Source organism: Cetorhinus maximus, chromosome 2 (genome assembly GCF_964194155.1).
Source record: "Cetorhinus maximus chromosome 2, sCetMax3.hap1.1, whole genome shotgun sequence".
In the NCBI taxonomy this organism is placed as follows: Eukaryota; Metazoa; Chordata; class Chondrichthyes; order Lamniformes; family Cetorhinidae; genus Cetorhinus; species Cetorhinus maximus.
In genome coordinates this window covers 140,692,324-140,709,555 of record NC_135880.1, presented here as the reverse complement: position 1 = coordinate 140,709,555, position 17,232 = coordinate 140,692,324, and positions in this window count along the sequence as shown.

The following is a 17,232-nucleotide window of genomic DNA, read 5'->3' as shown; positions in this document are numbered from 1 at the left end:
ACTGCTCACCATCCTGCATACTGCTCACCCTCCTGCATACTGCTCACCCTCCAGCATACTGCTCACCCTCCTGCATACTGCTCACCCTCCAGCATACTGCTCACCCTCCTGGACACTGCTCACCCTCCTGCATACTGCTCACCCTCCAGCATACTGCTCACCCTCCTGGACACTGCTAACCCTCCTGCATACTGCTCACCCTCCAGCATACTGCTCACCCTCCTGCATACTGCTCACCCTCCAGCCTACTGCTCACCCTCCTGCACACTGCTCACCCTCCTGCCTACTGCTCACCCTCTTGCCTACTCCTCACCGACCTGCATACTGCTCACCCTCCTGCATACTGCTCACACTCCTGCAAACTGCCCCCCCTCCTGCACACTGCTCACCCTCCTGCATACCGCTCACCCTCCTGCATACCGCTCACCGACCTGCATACCGCTCACCGACCTGCATACTGCTCACCCTCCAGCACACTGCTCACCCTCCAGCACACTGCTCACCCTCCAGCACAGTGCTCACCCTCCTGCATACTGCTCACCGACTTGCATATTGCTCACCCTCCTGCATACTGCTCACCATCCTGCATACTGCTGACCCTCCTGCATACTGGTCACCCTCCAGCATACTACTCACCCTCCTGGACACTGCTCACCCTCCTGCATACTGCTCACCCTCCAGCATACTGCTCACCCTCCTGGACACTGCTCACCCTCCTGCATACTGCTCACCCTCCTGCATGCTTCTCACCCTCCTGCATACTGCTCACCATCCTGCATACTGCTCACCCTCCTGCACACTTCTCACCCCCCGGCATACTGCTCACCCTCCTGCATACTGCTCACCCACCTGCATACTGCTCACCCTCCTGCATACTGCTCACCCTCCTGCATACTGCTCACCGACCTGCATATTGTTCACCGACCTGCATACTGCTCACCGGCCTACATACTGCTAACCCTCATGCACACTGCTCAGCCTCCTGCATACTGCTAACCCTCCTGCATACTGCTCACTGACCTGCATACTGCTCACCCTCCTGCATACTGCTCACCCTCCTGCGCACTGCTCACCCTCCTGCATTCTGCTCACCCTCCTGCACACTTCTCACCCTCCTGCATAAGGCTCATCGACCTGAATACTGCTCACCCTCCTGCATACTGCTCACCCTCCTGCACACTGTTCACCCTCCTGCATACGGCTCACCCTCCTGCATACTTCTCACCCTCCTGCATACTGCTCACCATCCTGCATACTGCTCACCGACCTGCCTACTGCTCACCGACCTGCATACTGCTCACCCTCCTGCATACTGCTCACCCTCCTGCATACTGCTCACACTCCCCCAAGACTGCTCACCCTCCTGCATAAGGCTCATCGACCTGCATGCTGCTCACCCTCCTGCATAAGGCTCACTGACCTACCTACTGCTCACCCTCTTGCCTACTGCTCACCCTCTTGCCTACTGCTCACCGACCTGCATACTGCTCACCCTCCTGCATACTGCTCACCCTCCTGCATACTGCTCACCCTCCTGCACACTGCTCACCCTCCTGCATACTGCTCATCCTCCTGCATACCTCTCACCGACCTGCATACCGCTCACCGACCTGCATACTGCTCACCCTCACGCATATTGCTTACCCTCCTGCATACTGCTCACCGACGTGCACACTGCTCACCCTCCTGCATACTGCTCACCCTCCTGCACACTGCTCACCCTCCTGCACACTGCTCCAGCTTCTGCCAACTGCTCCTGCTTCTGCCCACTGCTCCCTCTTCTGCCCACTGCTCCCTCTTCTGCCCACTGCTCCCTCTTCTGCCCACTGCTCCCTCTTCTGCCCACTGCTCCCGCTTCTGCTCACTGCTCCTTCTTCTGCCCACTGCTCCTTCTTCTGCCCACTGCTCCTTCTTCTGCCCATCGCTGCCTCTTCTGCCCATCGCTGCCTCTTCTGCCCACTGTTCATTCTATTGCCCATTGCTCACTGTCCTAGCTACTGCTTACTGTGTAGCCACTGCTCACTGCCCTGCCCATTGCTCGCTTACCTGCCCCTGCTCACTATCCTGCCGACTGCTGATTGTCCTGCATATTGCTCACCGACGTGCATATTGCTCACCCTCCTACGTACTGCTCACCCTCCTGCACACAGCTCACCCTCCTGCATACTGCTCAACCTCCTGCATAGTGCTCATCGACCTGCATACTGCTCAGCCTCCTGCATACGGCTGACCAACCTGCATACTGCTCACCCTCCTGCATACGGCTCACCGTCCTACATACTGCTCACCCTCCTCCATACTGCTCACCCTCCTCCATACTGCTCATCGACCTGCATACTGCTCATCGACCTGCATACTGCTCACCGACCAGCATACTGCTTACCGACCAGCATACTGCTCACCCTCCTGCATAATGCTCACCCTCCTGCACACTGCTCATCGACTTGCATACTGCTCATCGACCTGCATACTGCTCATCGACCTGCACACTGCTCACCCTCCTGCATACTGCTCACCCTCCTGCATACTGCTCACCCTCCTGCATACTGCTCACCCTCCTGCATAATTCTCACCCTCCTGCATGCTGCTCACCCTCCTGCATACTGCTCACCGACCTGCATACTGCTCACCCTCCGGCATGCTGCTCACCCTGCTGCCCGCTGCTCACCCTCCTGCACGCTGCTCACCCTCCTGCATACTGCTCACCCTCCTGCATACTGCTCACCCTCCTGCATACTGCTCATCCTCCTGCATACTGCTCACCTTCCTGCATACTGCTCACCCTCCTGCACACTGCTCACCCTCCTGCATACTGCTCACCCTCCTGCATACTGCTCACACTCCTGCACACTGCTCACCCTCCTGCATACTGCTCACCCTCCTGCACACTGCTCACCCTCCTGCATACTGCTCATCCTCCTGCATACTGCTCACCGACCTGCCTACTGCTCACCGACCTGCATACTGCTCACCGACCTGCATACTGCTCACCATCCTGCATACTGCTCACCCTCCTGCACACTGCTCACCCTCCTGCATACTGCTCAACCTCCTGCATACTGCTCACCCTCCCGCATACTGCTCATCCTCCTGCATACTGCTCACCGACGTACACACTGCTCACCCTCGTGCATGCTTCTCACCCTCCTACATACTGCTCACCATCCTGCTCACACTCCTGCACACTGCTCACCCCCCTGCATACTGCTCACCGACCTGCATACTGCTCACCGACCTGCACACTGCTCACCGACCTCCATACTGCTCACCCACCTGTATACTGCTCACCCTCCTGTATACTGCTCACCCTCCTGCATACTGCTCACCGACCTGCATACTGCTCACCGACCTGCAAACTGCTCACCCTCCTGCATACTGCTCACCGACCTGCATATTGTTCACCGACCTGCATACTGCTCACCGACCGGCATACTGCTCAGCCTCCTGCATACTGCTCACCCTCCTGCATACTGCTCACCCTCCTGCACACTGCTCACCCTCCTGCATACTGCTCACCGGCCTACATACTGCTCACCCTCATGCACACTGCTCACCCTCCTGCATACTGCTAACCCTCCTGCATACTGCTCACTGACCTGCATACTGCTCACCCTCCTGCATACTGCTCACCCTCCTGCACACTGCTCACCCTCCTGCATTCTGCTCACCCTCCTGCACACTGCTCACCCTCCTGCATAAGGCTCATCGACCTGAATACTGCTCACCCTCCTGCATACTGCTCACCCTCCTGCACACTGTTCACCCTCCTGCATACGGCTCACCCTCCTGCATACTTCTCACCCTCCTGCATACTGCTCACCATCCTGCATACTGCTCACAGACCTGCCTACTGCTCACCGACCTGCATACTGCTCACCCTCCTGCATACTGCTCACCCTCCTGCATACTGCTCACACTCCCGCATACTGCTCACCCTCCTGCATACGGCTCATCGACCTACATGCTGCTCACCCTCCTGCGTAAGGCTCACTGACCTGCCTACTGCTCACCCTCTTGCCTACTGCTCACCCTCTTGCCTACTGCTCACCGACCTGCATACTGCTCACCCTCCTGCATACTGCTCACCCTCCTGCATACTGCTCACCCTCCTGCATACTGCTCACCCTCCTGCACACTGCTCACCCTCCTGCACACTGCTCACCCTCCTGCACACTGCTCACCCTCCTGCATACCGCTCACCGACCTGCATACCGCTCACCGACCTGCATACTGCTCACCCTCACGCATATTGCTTACCCTCCTGCATACTGCTCACCGACGTGCACACTGCTCACCCTCCTGCATACTGCTCACCCTCCTGCACACTGCTCACCCTCCTGCACACTGCTCCAGCTTCTGCCCACTGCTCCCGCTTCTGCCCACTGCTCCGTCTTCTGCCCACCGCTCCTGCTTCTGCCCACTGCTCCAGCATCTGCCAACTGCTCCTGCTTCTGCCCACTGCTCCCTCTTCTGCCCACTGCTCCCTCTTCTGCCCACTGCTCCCTCTTCTGCCCACTGCTCCCTCTTCTGCCCACTGCTCCCTCTTCTGCCCACTGCTCCCGCTTCTGCTCACTGCTCCTTCTTCTGCCCACTGCTCCTTCTTCTGCCCACTGCTCCTTCTTCTGCCCATCGCTGCCTCTTCTGCCCATCGCTGCCTCTTCTGCCCACTGTTCATTCTATTGCCCATTGCTCACTGTCCTAGCTACTGCTTACTGTGTAGTCACTGCTCACTGCCCTGCCCATTGCTCGCTTACCTGCCCCTGCTCACTATCCTGCCCACTGCTGATTGTCCTGCATATTGCTCACCGACGTGCATATTGCTCACCCTCCTACGTACTGCTCACCCTCCTGCACACAGCTCACCCTCCAGCATACTGCTGACCCTCCTGCATACTGGTCACCCTCCAGCATACTACTCACCCTCCTGGACACTGCTCACCCTCCTGCATACTGCTCACCCTCCAGCATACTGCTCACCCTCCTGGACACTGCTCACCCTCCTGCATACTGCTCACCCTCCTGCATGCTTCTCACCCTCCTGCATACTGCTCACCATCCTGCATACTGCTCACCCTCCTGCACACTGCTCACCCCCCGGCATACTGCTCACCCTCCTGCATACTGCTCACCCACCTGCATACTGCTCACCCTCCTGCATACTGCTCACCCTCCTGCATACTGCTCACCCTCCTGCATACTGCTCACCGACCTGCATACTGCTCACCCTCCTGCATACTGCTCACCGACCTGCATACTGCTCACCGACCTGCATACTGTTCACCGACCTGCACATTGCTCACCGACCTCCATACTGCTTACCCACCTGCATACTGCTCACCCTCCTGCATACTGCTCACTCTCCTGCATACTGCTCACCGACCTGCATACTGCTCACCGACCTGCACACTGCTCACCCTCCTGCACACTGCTCACCCTCCTGCATACTTCTCACCGACTTGCATACTGCTCACCGACCTGCATACTGCTCACCCTCCTGCATACTGCTCACCGACCTGCATATTGTTCACCGACCTGCATACTGCTCACCGGCCTACATACTGCTCACCCTCATGCACACTGCTCACCCTCCTGCATACTGCTAACCCTCCTGCATACTGCTCACTGACCTGCATACTGCTCACCCTCCTGCATACTGCTCACCCTCCTGCACACTGCTCACCCTCCTGCATTCTGCTCACCCTCCTGCACACTGCTCACCCTCCTGCATAAGGCTCATTGACCTGCATACTGCTCACCCTCCTGCACACTGCTCACCCTCCTGCATACGGCTCACCCTCCTGCATACTTCTCACCCTCCTGCATACTGCTCACCATCCTGCATACTGCTCACCGACCTGCCTACTGCTCACCGACCTGCATACTGCTCACCCTCCTGCATACTGCTCACCCTACTGCATACTGCTCACACTCCCGCATACTGCTCACCCTCCTGCATAAGGCTCATCGACCTGCATGCTGCTCACCCTCCTGCATAAGGCTCACTGACCTGCCTACTGCTCACCCTCTTGCCTACTGCTCACCGACCTGCATACTGCTCACCCTCCTGCATACTGCTCACCCTCCTGCATACTGCTCACCCTCCTGCACACTGCTCACCCTCCTGCATACTGCTCACCCTCCTCCATACCGCTCACCGACCTGCATACCGCTCACCGACCTGCATACTGCTCACCCTCACGCATACTGCTCACCCTCCTGCATACTGCTCACCGACGTGCACACTGCTCACCCTCCTGCATACTGCTCACCCTCCTGCACACTGCTCACCCTCCTGCACACTGCTGCAGCTTCTGCCCACCGCTCCTGCTTCTGCCCACTGCTCCTGCTTCTGCCCACTGCTCCAGCATCTGCCAACTGCTCCTGCTTCTGCCCACTGCTCCCTCTTCTGCCCACTGCTCCCTCTTCTGCCCACTGCTCCCTCTTCTGCCCACTGCTCCCGCTTCTGCTCACTGCTCCTTCTTCTGCCCACTGCTCCTTCTTCTGCCCACTGCTCCTTCTTCTGCCCATCGCTGCCTCTTCTGCCCATCGCTGCCTCTTCTGCCCACTGTTCATTCTATTGCCCATTGCTCACTGTCCTAGCTACTGCTTACTGTGTAGCCACTGCTCACTGCCCTGCCCATTGCTCGCTTACCTGCCCCTGCTCACTATCCTGCCCACTGCTGATTGTCCCTCATATTGCTCAGCGAACTGCATATTGCTCACCCTCCTACGTACTGCTCACCCTCCTGCACACAGCTCACCCTCCTGCATACTGCTCAACCTCCTGCATAGTGCTCATCGACGTGCATACTGCTCAGCCTCCTGCATACGGCTCACCCTCCTGCATACGGCTCACCAACCTGCATACTGCTCACCCTCCTGCATACTGCTCACCCTCCTGCATACCGCTCACCCTCCTGCATACTGCTCACCCTTCTGCATCTTGCTCACCCTCCTGCATACTGCTCACCCTCGTGCATACTGCTCACCCTCCTGCATACTGCTCACCGTGCTGCATACTGCTCACCCTCCTGCATACTGCTCACCCTCCTGCACACTGCTCACCCTCCAGCATACTGCTCACCCTCCAGCACACTGCTCACCCTCCAGCATACTGCTCACCCTCCTGGACACTGCTCACCCTCCTGCATACTGCTCACCCTCCAGCATACTGCTCACCCTCCTGGACACTGCTCACCCTCCTGCATACTGCTCACCCTCCAGCATACTGCTCACCCTCCTGCATACTGCTCACCCTCCAGCCTACTGCTCACCCTCCTGCACACTGCTCACCCTCCTGCCTACTGCTCACCCTCTTGCCTACTCCTCACCGACCTGCATACTGCTCACCCTCCAGCACACTGCTCACCCTCCAGCATACTGCTCACCCTCCTGCATACTGCTCACCGACTTGCATATTGCTCACCCTCCTGCATACTGCTCACCATCCTGCATACTGCTCACCCTCCAGCATACTGCTGACCCTCCTGCATACTGGTCACCCTCCAGCATACTACTCACCCTCCTGGACACTGCTCAGCCTCCTGCATACTGCTCACCCTCCAGCATACTGCTCACCCTCCTGGACACTGCTCACCCTCCTGCATACTGCTCACCCTCCTGCATGCTTCTCACCCTCCTGCATACTGCTCACCATCCTGCATACTGCTCACCCTACTGCACACTGCTCACCCCCCGGCATACTGCTCACCCTCCTGCATACTGCTCACCCACCTGCATACTGCTCACCCTCCTGCATACTGCTCACCCTCCTGCATACTGCTCACCCTCCTGCATGCTGCTCACCGACCTGCATACTGCTCACCCTCCTGCATACTGCTCACCGACCTGCATACTGCTCACCGACCTGCATACTGTTCAACGACCTGCACATTGCTCACCGACCTCCATACTGCTCACCCACCTGCATACTGCTCACCCACCTGCATACTGCTCACCCTCCTGCATACTGCTCACTCTCCTGCATACTGCTCACCGACCTGCATACTGCTCACCGACCTGCACACTGCTCACCCTCCTGCACACTGCTCACCCTCCTGCATACTTCTCACCGACTTGCATACTGCTCACCGAACTGCATACTGCTCACCCTCCTGCATACTGCTCACCGACCTGCATACTGCTCACCATCCTGCATACTGCTCACCCTCCTGCATACTGCTCAGCCTCCTGCACACTGCTCACCATCCTGCACACTGCTCACCCTCCTGCACACTGCTCACCCTCCTGCATACTGCTCAACCTCCTGCATACTGCTCACCCTCCCGCATACTGCTCATCCTCCTGCGTACTGCTCACCGACCTGCATACTGCTCACCCTCCTGCATACTGCTCACCGACCTGCATATTGTTCACCGACCTGCATACTGCTCACCGACCGGCATACTGCTCACCCTCCTGCACAGTGCTCACCCTCCTGCATACTGCTCACCAGCCTACATACTGCTCACCCTCCTGCATACTGCTAACCCTCCTGCATACTGCTCACTGACCTGCATACTGCTCACCCTCCTGCATACTGCTCACCCTCCTGCACACTGCTCACCCTCCTGCATTCTGCTCAGCCTCCTGCACACTGCTCACCCTCCTGCATAAGGCTCATTGACCTGCATACTGCTCACCCTCCTGCACACTGCTCACCCTCCTGCATACGGCTCACCCTCCTGCATACTTCTCACCCTCCTGCATACTGCTCACCATCCTGCATACTGCTCACCGACCTGCCTACTGCTCACCGACCTGCATACTGCTCACCCTCCTGCATACTGCTCACCCTCCTGCATACTGCTCACACTCCCGCATACTGCTCACCCTCCTGCATAAGGCTCATCGACCTGCATGCTGCTCACCCTCCTGCATAAGGCTCACTGACCTGCCTACTGCTAACCCTCCTGCATACTGCTCACTGACCTGCATACTGCTCACCCTCCTGCATACTGCTCACCCTCCTGCACACTGCTCACCCTCCTGCATTCTGCTCACCCTCCTGCACACTGCTCACCCTCCTGCATAAGGCTCATTGACCTGCATACTGCTCACCCTCCTGCACACTGCTCACCCTCCTGCATACGGCTCACCCTCCTGCATACTTCTCACCCTCCTGCATACTGCTCACCATCCTGCATACTGCTCACCGACCTGCCTACTGCTCACCGACCTGCATACTGCTCACCCTCCTGCATACTGCTCACCCTCCTGCATACTGCTCACACTCCCGCATACTGCTCACCCTCCTGCATAAGGCTCATCGACCTGCATGCTGCTCATCCTCCTGCATAAGGCTCACTGACCTGCCTACTGCTCACCCTCTTGCCTACTGCTCACCGACCTGCATACTGCTCACCCTCCTGCATACTGCTCACCCTCCTGCATACTGCTCACCCTCCTGCACACTGCTCACCCTCCTGCATACTGCTCACCCTCCTGCATACCGCTCACCGACCTGCATACCGCTCACCGACCTGCATACTGCTCATCCTCCTGCATACTGCTCACCCTCCTGCACACTGCTCACCTTCCTGCACACTGCTCACCCTCCTGCATACTGCTCACCCTCCTGCATACTGCTCACCCTCCTGCACACTGCTCACCTTCCTGCACACTGCTCACCCTCCTGCATACTGCTCACCCTCCTGCATACTGCTCACCCTCCTGCATACTGCTCACCCTCCTGCCCACTGCTCACCCTCCTGCATACGGCTCACCGACCCACCCATTGCTCACCCTCCTGCATACTGCTCACCCTCTTGCCCACTGCTCCCCCTCCTGCCCACTGCTCCCCCTCCTGCACTCTGCTCACACTACTGCACACTGCTCACCCTCCCGCACACTACTCACCCTCCTGCATTCTGCTCACCCTCCTGCATACTGCTCCCCCCCCTGCATACTGCTCACCCTCCTGCATACTGCTCAACCTCCTGCATACTGCTCACTGACCTGCATACTGCTCACCGACCTGCATATTGCTCACCCTACTGCATACTGCTCACCCTACTGCATACTGCTCACTGACCTGCATACTGCTCACCGACCTGCATACTGCTCACCCTCCTGCACACTGCTCACCGACCTGCATACTGCTCACCGACCTGCATATTGCTCACCCTCCTGCACACTGCTCACCGACCTGCATACTGCTCACCCTCCTGCACACTGCTCACCGACCTGCATACTGCTCACCGAACTGCATATTGCTCACCCTCCTGCACACTGCTCACCCTCCTGCATCCTGCTCACCCTCCTGCACACTGCTCACTTTCTGCATACTGCTCACCCTCCTGCACACTGCTCACCCTCCTGCATACTGCCCACCCTCCAGCACACTGCTCACCCTCCTGCACACTGCTCACCCTCCTGCATACTGCTCACCCTCCTGCATACTGCTCACCCTCCTGCATACTGCTCACCCTCCTGCATACTGCTCACCCTCCTGCATACTGCTCACCATCTTTCATATTGCTCACCGACCTGCATACTGCTCATCCTCCTGCATACTGCTCACCCTCCTGCACACTGCTCACCTTCCTGCACACTGCTCACCCTCCTGCATACTGCTCACCCTCCTGCATACTGCTCACCCTCCTGCACACTGCTCACCTTCCTGCACACTGCTCACCCTCCTGCATACTGCTCACCCTCCTGCATACTGCTCACCCCCCTGCCCACTGCTCACCCTCCTGCATACGGCTCACCGACCCACCCATTGCTCACCCTCCTGCATACTGCTCACCCTCTTGCCCACTGCTCCCCCTCCTGCCCACTGCTTCCCCTCCTGCACTCTGCTCACACTCCTGCACACTGCTCACCCTCCCGCACACTACTCACCCTCCTGCATACTGCTCACTCTCCTGCATACTGCTCACCCTCCTGCATACTGCTCACCCCCCTGCATACTGCTCACCCTCCTGCATACTGCTCACCCTCCTGCATACTGCTCACCCTCCTGCACACTGCTCACCGACCTGCATACTGCTCACCGACCTGCATATTGCTCACCCTCCTGCACACTGCACACCCTCCTGCATCCTGCTCACCCTCCTGCACACTGCTCACTTTCTGCATACTGCTCACCCTCCTGCCCACTGCTCACCCTCCTGCACACTGCTCACCCTCCTGCATACTGCTTAACCTCCAGCATACTGCTCACCCTCCTGCACACTGCTCACCCTCCTGCATACTGCTCACCCTCCTGCATACTGCTCACCCTCCTGCATACTGCTCACCCTCCTGCATACTGCTCACCCTCCTGCATACTGCTCACCGACCTGCACACTGCTCACCGACCTGCATACTGCTCACCCTCCTGCATACTGCTTACCCTACTGCATACTGCTCACCCTCCTGCACACTGCTCACCCTCCTGCACACTGCTTACCGACCTGCACACTGCTCACCCTCCTGCATACTGCTCACCGACATGCATACTGCTCACCGACCTGCAAACTGCTCACCGACCTGCATACTGCTCACCCTCTTGCATACTGCTCACCCTCCTGCATACTGCTCACCGACCTGCATACTGCTCACCCACCTGCATACTGCTCACCCTCCTGCATACTGCTCACCGACCTGCATACTGTTCACCGACCTGCATACTGCTCACCGACCGGCATACTGCTCAACCTCCTGCACACTGCTCACCGACCTGCATACTGCTCACCCTCCTGTATACTGCACACCCTCCTGCACACTGCTCACCATCCTGCATACTGCTCACTCTCCTGCATACTGCTCACCCTCCTGCACACTGCTCACCATCCTGCATACTGCTCACCCTCCTGCATACTGCTCACCCTCCAGCACACTGCTCACCCTCCAGCACACTGCTCACCCTCCAGCACACTGCTCACCCTCCAGCATACTGCTCACCCTCCTGCATACTGCTCACCGACTTGCATTTTGCTCACCCTGCTGCATACTGCTCACCATCCTGCATACTGCTCACCCTCCTGCATACTGCTCACCCTCCAGCATACTGCTCACCCTCCTGCATACTGCTCACCCTCCTGCATACTGCTCACCCTCCAGCATACTGCTCACCCTCCTGGACACTGCTCACCCTCCTGCATACTGCTCACCCTCCAGCATACTGCTCACCCTCCTGGACACTGCTCACCCTCCTGCATACTGCTCACCCTCCAGCATACTGCTCACCCTCCTGCATACAGCTCACCCTCCAGCATACTGCTCATCCTCCTGCACACTGCTCACCCTCCTGCATACTGCTCACCCTCCTGCATACTGCTCACCCTCCAGCATACTGCTCACCCTCCTGGACACTGCTCACCCTCCTGCATACTGCTCACCCTCCTGCATACTGCTCACCATCTTTCATATTGCTCATCGACCTGCATACTGGTCATCCTCCTGCATACTACTCACCCTCCTGCACACTGCTCACCTTCCTGCACACTGCTCACCATCCTGCATACTGCTCACCCTGCTGCATACTGCTCACCCTCCTGCACACTGCTCACCTTCCTGCACACTGCTCACCCTCCTGCATACTGCTCACCCTCCTGCATACTGCTCACCCTCCTGCATACTGCTCACCCTCCTGCCCACTGCTCACCCTCCTGCATACGGCTCACCGACCCACCCATTGCTCACCCTCCTGCATACTGCTCACCATCTTGCCCACTGCTCCCCCTCCTGCACTCTGCTCACACTCCTGCACACTGCTCACCCTCCCGCACACTACTCACCCTCCTGCATACTGCTCACCCTCCTGCATACTGCTCACTCTCCTGCATACTGCTCACCCTCCTGCATACTGCTCACCCCCCTGCATACTGCTCACCCTCTTGCATACTGCTCAACCTCCTGCATACTGCTCAACCTCCTGCATACTGCTCACCCTCCTGCATACTGCTCACTGACCTGCATACTGCTCACCGACCTGCATATTGCTCACCCTCCTGCACACTGCTCACCCTCCTGCATCCTGCTCACCCTCCTTCACACTGCTCACTCTCTGCATACTGCTCACCCTCCTGCCCACTGCTCACCCTCCTGCACACTGCTCACCCTCCTGCATACTGCTCACCCTCCTGCATACTGCTCACCCTCCTGCATACTGCTCACCCTCCTGCATACTGCTCACCCTCCTGCATACTGCTCACCGACCTGCACACTGCTCACTGACCTGCATACTGCTCACCCTCCTGCACACTGCTCACCGACCTGCACACTGCTTACCCACTTGCATACTGCTCACCCTCCTGCATATTGCTCACCCTCCTGCACACTGCTTACCGACCTGCATACTGCTCACCCTCCTGCACACTGCTCACCATCCTGCATACTGCTCACCCTCCTGCATACTGCTCACCCTCCTGCACACTGCTCACCATCCTGCATACTGCTCACCCTCCTGCATACTGCTCACCCTCCAGCACACTGCTCACCCTCCAGCACACTGCTCACCCTGCAGCACACTGCTCACCCTCCAGCATACTGCTCACCCTCCTGCATACTGCTCACCGACTTGCATTTTGCTCACCCTCCTGCATACTGCTCACCATCCTGCATACTGCTCACCCTCCTGCATACTGCTCACTCTCCAGCATACTGCTCACCCTCCTGCATACTGCTCACCCTCCTGCATACTGCTCACCCTCCAGCATACTGCTCACCCTCCTGGACACTGCTCACCCTCCTGCATACTGCTCACCCTCCAGCATACTGCTCACCCTCCTGGACACTGCTCACCCTCCCGCACACTGCTTACCGACCTGCATACTGCTCACCCTCCTGCATACTGCTCACCGACCTGCATACTGCTCACCGACCTGCAAACTGCTCACCGACCTGCATACTGCTCACCCTCCTGGACACTGCTCGCCCTCCTGCATACTGCTCACCGACCTGCATACTGCTCACCGTGCTGCATACTGCTCACCCTCCTGCATACTGCTCACCCTTCTGCATACTGCTCACCCTCCTGCACACTGCTCACCATCCTGCATACTGCTCACCCTCCTGCATACTGCTCACCCTGCTGCACACTGCTCACCATCCTGCATACTGCTCACCCTCCTGCATACTGCTCACCCTCCAGCACACTGCTCACCCTCCAGCATACTGCTCACCCTCCAGCACACTGCTCACCCTCCAGCATACTGCTCACCCTCCTGCATATTGCTCACCGACTTGCATATTGCTCACCCTCCTGCATACTGCTCACCATCCTGCATACTGCCCGCCCTGCTGCATACTGCTCACCCTCCATCATACTGCTCACCGTCCTGCATACTGCTCACCCTCCAGCATACTGCTCACCCTCCTGGACACTGCTCACCCTTCTGCATACTGCTCACCCTCCAGCATACTGCTCACCCTCCTGGACACTGCTCACCCTCCTGCATACTGCTCACCCTCCAGCATACTGCTCACCCTCCTGCATACTGCTCACCCTCCAGCATACTGCTCACCCTCCTGCACACTGCTCGCCCTCCTGCATACAGCTCACCCTCCTGCATACTGCTCACCCTCCTGCATACTGCTCACCCTCCTGCATACTGCTCACCATCTTTCATATTGCTCACCGACCTGCATACTGCTCATCGTCCTGCATACTGCTCACCCTCCTGCACACTGCTCACCTTCCTGCACACTGCTCACCCTCCTGCACACTGCTCACCCTCCTGCATACTGCTCACCCTCCTGCACACTGCTCACCTTCCTGCACACTGCTCACCCTCCTGCATACTGCTCACCCTCCTGCATACTGCTCACCCTCCTGCATACTGCTCACCCTCCTGCCCACTGCTCACCCTCCTGCATACGGCTCACCGACCCACCCATTGCTCACCCTCCTGCATACTGCTCACCCTCTTGCCCACTGCTCCCCCTCCTGCCCACTGCTCCCCCTCCTGCACACTGCTCACACTCCCGCACACTACTCACCCTCCTGCATACTGCTCACCCTCCTGCATACTGCTCTCTCTCCTGCATACTGCTCACCCTCCTGCATACTGCTCACCCACCTGCATACTGCTCACCCTCCTGTATACTGCTCAACCTCCTGCATACTGCTCAACCTCCTGCATACTGCTCACCCTCCTGCATACTGCTCACCGACCTGCACACTGCTTACCGACCTGCATACTGCTCACCCTCCTGCATACTTCTCACCGACCTGCATACTGCTCACCGACCTGCATACTGCTCACCCTCCTGCATACTGCTCACCCTCCTGCATACTGCTCGCCGACCTGCATACTGCTCACCCACCTGCATACTGCTCACCCTCCTGCATACTGCTCACCGACCTGCATACTGTTCACCGACCTGCATACTGCTCACCGACCGGCATACTGCTCGGCCTCCTGCACACTGCTCACCGACCTGCATACTGCTCACCCTCCTGTATACTGCTCACCCTCCTGCACACTGCTCACCGACCTGCACACTGCTTACCGACCTGCATACTGCTCACCCTCCTGCACACTGCTCACCCTCCTGCATACTGCTCACCGACCTGCATACTGCTCACCCTCCTGCATTTTGCTCACCCTCCTGCATACTGCTCACCGACCTGCATACTGCTCACCCTCCTGCATACAGCTCACCGACCTGCATACTGCTCACCGACCTGCATACTGCTGACCCTCCTGCCCACTGCTCACCCTCCTGCCCACTGCTCACCCTCCTGCATACTGCTCACCCTCCTGCATCTTGCTCACCCTCCTGCATACCGCTCACCCTCCTGCATACTGCTCACCCTCCTGCATCTTGCTCACCCTCCTGCATACTGCTCACCGACCTGCATACTGCTCACCGTGCTGCATACTGCTCATCCTCCTGCATACTGCTCACCCTCCTGCATGCTGCTCACCCTCCTGCACACTGCTCACCATCCTGCATACTGCTCACTCTCCTGCATACTGCTCACCCTCCTGCACACTGCTCACCATCCTGCATACTGCTCACCCTCCTGCATACTGCTCACCCTCCTGCATACTGCTCACCCTCCTGCCCACTGCTCACCCTCCTGCATACGGCTCACCGACCCACCCATTGCTCACCCTCCTGCATACTGCTCACCCTCTTGCCCACTGCTCCCCCTCCTGCCCACTGCTCCCCCTCCTGCACACTGCTCACACTCCTGCACACTGCTCACCCTCCTGCATACTGCTCTCCCTCCTGCATACTGCTCACTCTCCTGCATACTGCTCACCCTCCTGCATACTGCTCACCCCCCTGCATACTGCTCACCCTCCTGCATACTGCTCAACCTCCTGCATACTGCTCACCCTCCTGGACACTGCTCACCCTCCTGCATACTGTTCACCCTCCTGCATACTGCTCACCATCTTTCATATTGCTCACCGACCTGCATACTGCTCACCCTCCTGCACACTGCTCACCTTACTGCACACTGCTCACCCTCCTGCATATTGCTCACCCTCCTGCATACTGCTCACCCTCCTGCACACTGCTCACCTTCCTGCACACTGCTCACCCTCCTGCATACTGCTCACCCTGCTGCATACTGCTCACCCTGCTGCATACTGCTCACCCTCCTGCATACTGCTCACCCTCCTGCCCACTGCTCACCCTCCTGCATGCGGCTCACCGACCCACCCATTGCTCACCCTCCTGCATACTGCTCACCCTCTTGCCCACTGCTCCCCCTCCTGCCCACTGCTCCCCCTCCTGCACACTGCTCCCCCTCCTGCACACTGCTCACACTCCTGCACACTGCTCACCCTCCTGCATACTGCTCACCCTCCTGCATACTGCTCACTCTCCTGCATACTGCTCACTCTCCTGCATACTGCTCACCCTCCTGCATACTGCTCACCCCCCTGCATACTGCTTACCCTGCTGCATACTGCTCAACCTCCTGCATACTGCTCAACCTCCTCCATACTGCTCACCCTCCTGCATACTGCTCACTGACCTGCATACTGCTCACCCACCTGCATACTGCTCACCCTCCTGCACACTGCTCACCGACCTGCATACTGCTCACCGACCTGCATATTGCTCACCCTCCTGCACACTGCTCACCCTCCTGCATCCTGCTCACCCTCCTGCACACTGCTCACTTTCTGCATACTGCTCACCCTCCTGCCCACTGCTCACCCTCCTGCACACTGCTCACCCTCCTGCACACTGCTCACTCTCTGCATACTGCTCACCGACCTGCATACTGCTCACCCTCCTGCACACTGCTCACCATCCTGCATACGGCTCAACCTCCCG